Source organism: Musca vetustissima, unplaced genomic scaffold, assembly GCF_032173495.1.
Source record: "Musca vetustissima isolate MV318-11 ecotype Yass unplaced genomic scaffold, APGP_CSIRO_Mvet_v1 utg8618, whole genome shotgun sequence".
Lineage (NCBI taxonomy): Eukaryota > Metazoa > Arthropoda > Insecta > Diptera > Muscidae > Musca > Musca vetustissima.
This window is the reverse complement of record NW_026877478.1, coordinates 155675-166238: the sequence shown is the minus strand read 5'-3', so window position 1 is coordinate 166238 and position 10564 is coordinate 155675. Positions and strand designations below refer to the sequence as shown.

Here is a 10564-nt window from a genome sequence, read left to right as displayed (position 1 = left end):
AAACTTTCCACATCTCAAAACTTTAGTTCGTTGTGCAAAATTTGTGTCAATTTTGTATAAAATTGGATGAAAATATATATGTAGAAGCTATATCAAAATCTGAACCGATTTCACTGAGAATGACAGAGGTTAACTTATATTAATTACAGTTTATTGTACAATATTGTATGGCAATCGGACAAACTTTGGGACTTTAGTGCACAATTTACATAAAATCGGAAGAAAAAAATATATATGAGCTATATATAAATCTGAACCGATTTTCAGGAAACTTTACACACATCACTCCAAACTCATTTCAGTACACTATGCCAAATTTTGTGCAAATCGAAACATGTATAGGGACTTTGATACACCATTTAAATTAAATCGGACGAAAATTTATATAGAGCTATATGTAAATCCAAACCGATTTTCACGAAACTTAACGTGCACTATTTTAGACTTAATTAAGTACGCTATGCCAAATTTCGTTCAAATCGAAAGATATATAGGGACTTTGGTACACCATTTACCTTAAATCGGACGAATATATATATGGAAGCTATATCTAAATCTGAACCGATTTTCAGGAAACTTAACACACATCATTCTAGACCTAATCCATTTCGCTATGCCAAATTTCGGGCAAATCAAAAGATATATAGGGACTTTGGTACACCATTTACCTTAAATCGGACGAATATACATATGGGAGCTATATCTAAATGCGAACCGATTTTTTCCAATTTCAATAGGGTTCGTCCTTGGGCCAATTGAGTGACCTGTGCCAAATTTCATCCAAATCGGATCATAAATGCGACCTGTACTTTGTTAACAAAAATACATGGACAGACGGACGGACATGCATAAATCGACTCAGAAAGTGATTCTATGCATATTCTCAAAAGGAACCATGGGTCTATCTCGATTATTTTTGCCTGTTACAAACATATGCACAAAGACATAATACCCTGTACCACAGTGTGGTGAAGGGTATAAACAAACAAATGCAAATTCCACGCTATTATGTCTATACATAAATCTGAAGTAAATACCGTTGGCATAACCAATATATTTTTTCCAAAGAAGACTTGATTTTAATATACAATACAATTAATGTTTACGCAATACATTAAAATAATGAATTTATATACTTTTGGCAACGCATTGAATAAAAAATATTGTCTTTAGTATAAAAACATTTTCACGATTGGTGTTGCCTTTCCATAGAAATATTATTAATATTTTCTAATAAGCATATACCAATTTAATTTAAAGGGACCCCCTCTCATGAACTCTTGAAGATATTGCCGATTTATTGTGTCAGCATCAAGTGGCGGCAAGGGTGATTCTCAAAGACTAATAATCCAAACGGTTCCAAATTTTGACACGTTTCTCTGAGAGTGTATATCTCTCTATGAACTATCATAAATCCAATCGGTGAAGAACTTCCTTTTTTTAACATAGGTTGAGGTCAAAAATAGGAGAATTTCAAAAAAACTCAAAGGTCCGCCATCTTGTTAATATTGGAGTGAAGTCAATTCGGATTCCGATGTTCCAGTGAAGAGTTATCATGCCCGCCATCAAAAATAAGGACCAAAAACAACACCAAAAACCAACAACAACTACATTTTGTAAATACGATAAATACCATATGGACCTGTATATATTGCCAAAGTTATTTGGCCGTAATTTGGGATTCCGAGGCCTTCGTAAGTAGACAACTTCTCCAAAGAACACATTTGGTATAATTCCTAGCTCCCATACAAAGAGACCTGCTTATTCACTACATCATAGACACGTAGATGTGTGCTTGAACAACAGGCGTAGGGTGAACTTTTTCGAACAAAATTTTCTTCAGCACATAAAGCACATTCTTTACTCGGTCAGTATGTTTATCAAGCAGAAGACAACATCTCGGAACATGGTCTTTCACCCGACTCGCATGGATTTTTTTAAGGTCGGCTTATGTAACAAGCCAGCTAAGTAAGTAAGTATGTTTATAAACAAAAAGTTTAGCACTAATGTTTATGTTATATGTTGCTGATCACTATCGATACCCCATACCACAATGCCAGCCTGCTAAAAACGACCTGCTGTACCAGGTACAGGACATACCAACGCTGATCCTTCATCAAGTTTCCAGGTATTTCTTCCATTCTCACCACCCGCACAAATAAAACTTTCATGGAAATTAAAACGCGATCCCAGACGAGTCTGTCGTAAATTATCTTCACACTTATCACGCGGAACAATGGGTAAATCAATTTTCTTTAATATCGACTGATATTCAACTTCCTTTTTTAATGTATCCTTGACCCAACCAGTAACTTAGCAACGTTGATGATCAAAATTTATATTAGATTCCGGCAGGCAGATGGGACGAATATGCACGTGCCATCCGAAGGGTTCATTTAGTATCAGTAAAGCCACATCATTATAGACGGCACCTTCGTGGAATTGTTCGTGTTGGATAATTTCATTAACTCGCCGATCGACATGGGGTAAAATTTCGTTGGTGTTTTGAGTATCCCATTCCCCGGCACGTACAATAAGTTCGTTAGGTTCACGATTGATGATACAGTGGGCACCGGTCAAGACCACATTTTTGGCTATCAGTGAACCACTACAGGCATACATTAATAAAATGGCCACCATCCAACGGAATTCAGCAAATTCGGCTTCATCTTCGCTGGCGAAATTAATTTTATAACCAAAACCGTTTTCGATGCGCCAACCACAACCTTGTTGAGCTACGGGGGGAATCGTTGTCTACAAAAAAAAAAAAAAAAGAAAGTGATTACAGTAATTTATAATTTTAAAACATATTTATAAAGACCACAAGTTTTATAAGTTTTTTTCCATTTGCGGTAATTCAGTCAACTTAGTAACCCTTACCTGGGTGGTTGTGTCCGTTTTAATATTAAATATGTCGTTAATTAAATCGATTAACGACATTTCCTGGCCATGAACATGACTCAACAGAAATACCAAACCCAAGAACGCAATTGTCACTTTGACCATCATGCTTCCAAGCTGTTTATACCCTACACAACTATGTTGTCAGGGTATTATAGCTTTGTGCAGCCCCAAATGTTTGTAACGCCGCGAAATATTGGTCCTAGACCCACCTTTAAGTATACCGATCGTCATATCTCGACTAGCTGAGTCGATCTAGACATGTGTGTCCGTCCGTCCGTCCGTCCGTCTGTCCATTATAATTTGTAAACACGATACAGGCCACAGTTATGGACCAATCTTCACGAAATTTTGCATGTAGGATGGGTTCTGGCCAATGAAGACCCCTATTGTTTTTGGAAAAGATCAGTTAATATTTAGGGGATGAAATGGACCAAATACTAAATTTTTGTCGGTTTTTCTGGTCGCTCCAGAGGCCGCAATTATGGCCCAAACACCGCGAATTTTTGCATGGAGAAGGGGATCGGGCCAGAGAATAAGCATGCATGTTTTGATAAAGATCGGTCAATATTTAGCGGGTCAAATGGACCCTGACTTTTGTGTGAAAAATGACAAAATTTGTATTCTATGGCATATATATTTACTCCTGGAGGATGTAGACCCCAGGAGTTGATAGCATATCCAAGAGGAGTGGTTGGCGTTTAAATTGATACCAAATATAGTGATGTATCTACTCAGATGTGGGAGTTACAGTCAAATATTTACAGGTGCTTACGTATTCAGATATTATTTAGTAACCCATTACCACATTAGAGGGAGAAATATCGCGCTGATGGCTTTGAAATTTTTCATGAAGTTCCAGTTATGGTCAAGAACAACGCCTACAATTTTCGGTGATGATCAGATTAAAATTTTGGGATGAAATGGACCGAAAACATAATTTTTTGTGTGTTTTCAAGTAGAGTATAATCCGAAAATCACAACACAACCCACCGTGAAGGTAATCTGGACAAGTAATTAGAAGGACTGTACTGAATATTCGAAAAAAGTAAGGAAGAGGTGTTGTTAACCTCTAATCGGACAAGAGGGGGCAAATATCACGAAATATTACTCCGACTCGGAATAAACATCCTCAGAAAGTTAGAGTTCGTGGTAGTTGTGTAGGGTATCGTATGGTCGGCCCCGTACGACTATACTGCTCCGCTCACTGGTTTGTAAATAAATTTAGAACATGAAATTTGCTTGTTATTTATTACAGATCTATGCGCGTGCAGACGATATGAACAACACAAACAATCGGACCGCCCAACGAACAATGTGAAATTTGATGCTACTGATAACGTTGTGGTTATGTTCTTATGCTAAACTGAACGCCATATAAACAATGCCAGATATGGTCCGTCAGAAATATTGACGTAAATGACATACATTTCCGACGTATAATAAATACGTCACAAACGTCGGAAACTCGTGCATAACCATTAGGATTCCGACGAAAGTGTAACTTTCCATTACTTATATATGGTGTGTAATGCTCTATTGAAACCCATACCAAAAGTTTGAAATTGTTTGTCTGAAATATAAACAAATATTAAATATTCGTAAAAATAACTATATCTGCCCCTGCATTCTGTAACATTCGATATTGTCTATTTTTCAACAATTTCATTTTTTTGTTTTATTGTTTTTACAATAACAAAAGAAATTTAATCAATATCGAATGTTGTTAAAAGTTGCAGAATAGGCCTGCAGGTGAAAATATTGAAATAAATTAAGTTTACTACATTTTATACAGGTATATGACGTTTTCAACTTTTTGACAGTAGAAAAAATCTCAAAATGCATCAAACGGGATATCCCTGAATAATGCAAATTAAACAAGTAAAATGTGTCAGTCGGTCTGATAGTCCGATAGATATATACCCTCAGCCTATTCTTCATCTGTGGAGGGGTACCAGAAGAGATTGTCATAGATAGCCCATCTTTGGATTTAATGAAGGTTTGGTAAATCATTTCTTCAAACTAAATTTACAGATTTTTACAATGTTGACCTTTTTGGGGAAGGTACCAGAACGAGCGGGTCTCGTCTTCGGACTAAATCTTGGTTTGGTAAAAGTTTGGATCAAATCAAGTGTTTGATATTGTATAAGAATACGCTTGAAATTTTCAAAATGTTGACAGAAGGAGTGGACCAAGGAGTCCTAACTATGAATTTGATCTATGTAAGGTAATCATATTACGATGTGCAAAGCTTCGATGAAATTTGGCTATTCCGTTCGTTTCATATGAGATTTGCAAGGTTCTCAAAGTTTTTGGGGAAGGGACTACAAGCAGTGGACCGAATACTCTCATCTTCCAACTTTATGCAGGCAAAGTTAAAACATTAGGTTGTACAAAGTTTATTACAAATCGAATAGCCTGTTCGCATGATATTACAAAATTAATTTTGGAGGTACAAGAGAGAGAGAGAACGATTTTCCCCCATATTCGAACATTATTTTAGTTTGAAAAAATATATATATTACAATGTGCAGATTTTGTATCATACTTGATAAAATTGTCTGGAACGGAATTCGTCCGAAACAAATATTATCCCGTAGCAAAGTGTATGTGGGAATTTTAAATTTTTTTTTTTAAATTCCACTAATTTTTTTTTGCGAGCAATACGGAATAGTTTAGTGTTTCTCGAGTTATCAGGTGACAAACATCAGTTTCAAGGAATTTAAAAATTTGTTAATATTCCCACATGTAGGTGACGATGATGTATAACAATAACACATGTAATATTTTACAATCTCATTAGCACTCTTCAAAATTAATATTATTTCCCATTCGTGTCTCTGAATATCATTAAATTGTTAATTAAAGCAAAAATATTAATTATGCTGAATGAATGCAAATGTGATATGAAAAATACCAAATGTTTCAGACGGCGTTGACGACAGATATATCCTTAATCCCACAACTGTATATTTTCAAAAGTGCAAATTGGATTTTTGCAATTCTTTGTATACCTTCATAATATAACATTAACATCATTACACTTGAGTTGAAATAGAAACGTTCCTTTTCAAGTGTTTTGGGGATACAAAAATATAATTAATATATAATAAAAGTTCCATTATCGGATTAAAGAACTATATAATCCATACATATACAAGATACGATTATAAGCTGAGTAAAAGAAATTATTACAATGAAAGAAATTGTTTGTTGTTGTAGATTTTCCCTACATTCTGTTTTAAGGCGAATTCTACATTTAAAAAATGATGGGATTTGGGAGCAATATCCTTTACTAAGAATTTTACTACTTATCTATATATATAAAAGAGCTTTGCGTTAAGAGAGTGAGTGAGTGAGTAACTGACAGATCATCGTCTAGATGAAACGGCTAAAGCTAGAAGCTTGAAATTTTGAGTTTTGAGGCTGGGTTTTTGGAAATTCGCACTAAAAGGGTACGAAAAGTACTAAAAGGTACATAATATGGTACCCTTTGTATTAGGCGAATGGGAAAAGCTAGAATTTTGAAATTTGGAATGTGGGTCACTGATGGAAAGTTAGAAAGATGAACAAAAGGGTTTTTGAAAATTCGACCTAAAAAGTGTACGAAAAATACTAAACTTAACTAAATGTAGTTCTAATTGTATATGTATTGAACATATACAGCAAGAATCTTGAAATTTTATATGGAATAAAGGTTGGGAAGTGGTGTTGATGTATGGAAATGGTTTTTAAAATTAGTACATATTTATATGAAATGTACAAAATGGTACAAAATTTAGTACTATTTGCGTTTAAATGTGTATAGAGATGGAAGCCTGAAATTCGGAATTAGGACTACTATTGTAGTACGGGATTGAGGTAGCTTTAAAATATTGTACTTATGTGTACGAAAATTCGTACTTATTGCTAGGAAAAGTACTATGGTACCAAATTTAGTTCATTTTGGATTTTGCTTGAAAGGATAGAGCTGAAAACCTGAAAATTGAAATTATGATTACTATTGAAGATTGAGCTATAGGAACATCTTTGGAAATTCGTATTTATGTGCACGAAAAGTACTAAAGTGTACAATAAGTACTAAACAATAGATTTCGTACAATTTGGATTTGGGTGAGCGGAGAGCGCTAGAAACCTAAAATTTGGAATAATGGTTGCTGTTGGAATATTAATTTGAGATATGGAAGCATAGTACTTATGTGTACTAAATGGTACCATATTTGGTACAACCTGATTATGTGTGAACGGATAGAATTGGGCTCCAGAATTTTGGAATTAAAATTAATGTTGAAGTGTAGGATTGACATAGTTTAGGAAATTCTTAACTATAGAAACAAAAAGTACTAAATGGTACAAAATAGTTTACAAATTGTTTTTGCGTGAACGGATAGGGATGAGATGCTGAAATTTTAAATTAATATTGCAGTTGGAGTGCAGGATTGTGTACTAAATGTTACTAAATTTGGTACAATTTATATTTAAGCGAACGGATAGAGATTGAAAACTTACAGTTGAAATGAAAATTACATAATTAAGGTTGTATTGGAATTTCGTACTTATGAAAGCACTAAATGACTAAATATGATATAATTAGTTTTGTGTGAGCGGAAACCTAAAATTTGAAATCAAAATTACGGTTGGAGTGTAAATGAGACATCGAGGTAGTTTTGAAAATGCGTAGTTATAAATGGTTTTAAGTTTAGTACAACTTAGATTAGAGTGAAGGATAGAAATGGAAAACTTATGTTTGAAAATAAAATTACTGTTAAAGTACAAAATCGAGATAGTGTTGGAAATTGGAACTCATAAGTACGAAACGTTCTAAATAGTTCCAAATATGTGATATTGAGGAAGTTTTAGAAACTAGTACTTACGTCTACGAAAAGTTGGTGAACGGATAGAACTGGACTGAGGTAGCTTTGGAAATTCGTACTTATGGTTAGATTGATATAGGTTTGGAATATAAGTACTAAAAGTACAGAATGGTACCAAATCTGGTACAATTTGGCTTTAGGTAAACATACAGATCTTCAAATTTTAAATTTGGACTTTTAATTACTATTTAAAAGCAGGATTAGAATATGGCTACAAAAAGTACAATAATAATGAAAACTGGAATATTTAAATTTGGACTTACGATTGTTATTTAATATCAGGATTGAGGTATTTTGGAAACATGTACTTATGAGTACAAAAAGTACTAAATTTGGTACAATTTGAACTTTGGTGGAATTAAGAATATTTTTAGAGTAGTTTTAGAAATTCTTATATATGAGTATAAAAATTACTTAATGGTACTAAATTTTGAACAATTTGGATTTGGTTGAATCCTTAGATTTGGAATTTAGATGACTCTAGAAGTGTAGTATAGAGATATGGAGACAACTTTGGAAATTATGTGTACGAATAGTAAATAGAATTGAAAATGCACTCAATTTCGATTTGGGTAACGGACAGAGCTGGAAGCTTAAAATTTGGAATGTGGGGCACTGGCGGACAGTTAGAAGTACTAAGGGTAGTCTTGAAAATGTGTACTTATGTGTTCGAAGAGTGCTAAATAGAATGGATCCTCTACTTAAATATATAATTGGAATTCTATTTTTAAACTAAGTAAATAAGAAAGAGATTTCGGAAAATAGTGTTTATGTGTATGAAGAGTACTAAATGGTAATAAACATTATATTAGATGTAGGAATAGAAGAGGAATTCAGATCTATAGTGCAACAAATTATACAGTATTCACGACTTCCATATGAAATATTATTTTCTTTTTGTATTCTCTTTCCGCATACGAAGTAGCGGGTACTTTGCTAGTAAGTTAATAAATTTCTTTATAAGTCGTAAAATATCCACCATGGTATGGAGAGTGTATTGATTCCGTTATTTTCTTTGCATCTTATCGAAGTAATCTTAAACAATAATTCATCGTAAGCGAATTGCATATACTTTTCATTTGTCTCCGTGCAGGTGAAGTTCGAATATGGGCTATATCGATTACGATTAGACATAGCCCCCATATAACTGTAGCACCCTACTTTCAGAATTTTAGCGGGTTTGAACACATTTTTCAGTTGATTAACCTGTTACTTAATATTTTGGCTTCCTCTTTAGAGATATCCCCATATAACAATATTTTGAGGACGTAGAACACGTTTTTAGGTGAATTTTGCACATATGCGTCTTTTGTGTGGGCAGGTCTAGTTCTATATCGATCCACGATATACAAACTAGGCCATAGTCCCAAAATACACCATTTTTTAGCATTTTTAATTCATCGAACTTGATTTTACTGCTGACTAAAAAAACTTGTGTGGTTGATCATAGCACAAATCGTCTAAGAATTGGATACCGATTGCGGAGGTTAAAAAAATTGAAAGAATCATTCATGTAACAACATCACGTCCTTTTATTGATCGATTGTTCGTCCCACTTATGAAAGCACAATCAGCTCAATGTATCTGAACAATTTCATTGTTATTTTTCTAATACAATTTCTAGATTATGTGGCAAAGAAGAAACACACATTGATAAATTAGAAGAGAATAGACACATAGACTGCGATGGGTAGTTACGAATAGAATGAATGGATACGCTCCCTGTATTGATGTTGTTTAGTGGTTTATTGGAGGAATGTTTTGGCAAAATGTAATAGGTAATCGAACGTGTAACCAAGTAGGCTTGTAATTGATTTAAAGTAGATAATAGATAATTGACATACCAAAATTCAATCTTGACACTCGCACAGATTGATTAATTCTTTTACAGGTGAGAGGATAAGAGGAAAAATAAAATAACAATTACATGTGAAAGTTAATTAATACTAATGCATTGATGTATAACATTGATGAATGTTGTTTTATTATCGAGCTTTTAAAATATTTCATTGTCAACAAGGAATCTAATTTGAAATTAATGATGCTCATATTGAGTTGAAGAACAATAAAAAAAAGAATAAAATAAATGTGTATTCTTTTATAAATAAAGAATAACACAAACGTGTGTTGTTAATTAAAGCGAATGTTGTTTCTGTATACAAGTCGGGACTGATTAAATAAATAATATAATCAGTCCCAACTTGTTGGTACTTACCGTGTGATTTTTTACATACACAGGAGTTTGTATGGACACATTGAACAAAATGTGGAAGACCTAGAAAACAATTTGGTGGGTGTTACCAAAATAATTCACTTATATAGCAGTCTTTGTATGTTCGGGGCAAATATAAAAGGGTTGAGAAGCTTGTATCAAATCGAAAGCTCATATAAAAGGCTTGAGAGGGAGTAAACCGGTAGAATCTATGACTAGGTAAGTTGAATCGGATACTCAATTCGATACCTATGATATTAACAGGGAATGGATCCGTAGGCCCCATTGTATTGATGTACTACAATAGTCTGAATTGTCAATTATTTTTATCCCCAAAAATAATATTAACATTATTTATCATTTATATCCCCAATACGGGATTGTGTAAAAAATATATATTTTAATCGTCAACATATTAAAACTGCCATTAATGTTAATCGTTATAATTAACTTTATTTAATTTGATTAATTACTTCTCTTTCTGATAGACTTTATAATTTAAATGGAACCAAGAATAGTTGAATGGATGTACATATCAATTGTATGCATGAACATACTCTCATATACAAATACACAC

The 10564-nt window shown here is 33.4% G+C and overlaps 1 pseudogene; it reads right to left on the bottom strand.

Annotated features, from left to right (window-relative positions):
• Positions 1-2010: 2010 nt before the first annotated feature.
• On the bottom strand, positions 2011-10273 carry LOC133322067 (phenoloxidase-activating factor 2-like; annotated as a pseudogene).
• Between the last annotated feature and the right edge of the window lie 291 nt (positions 10274-10564).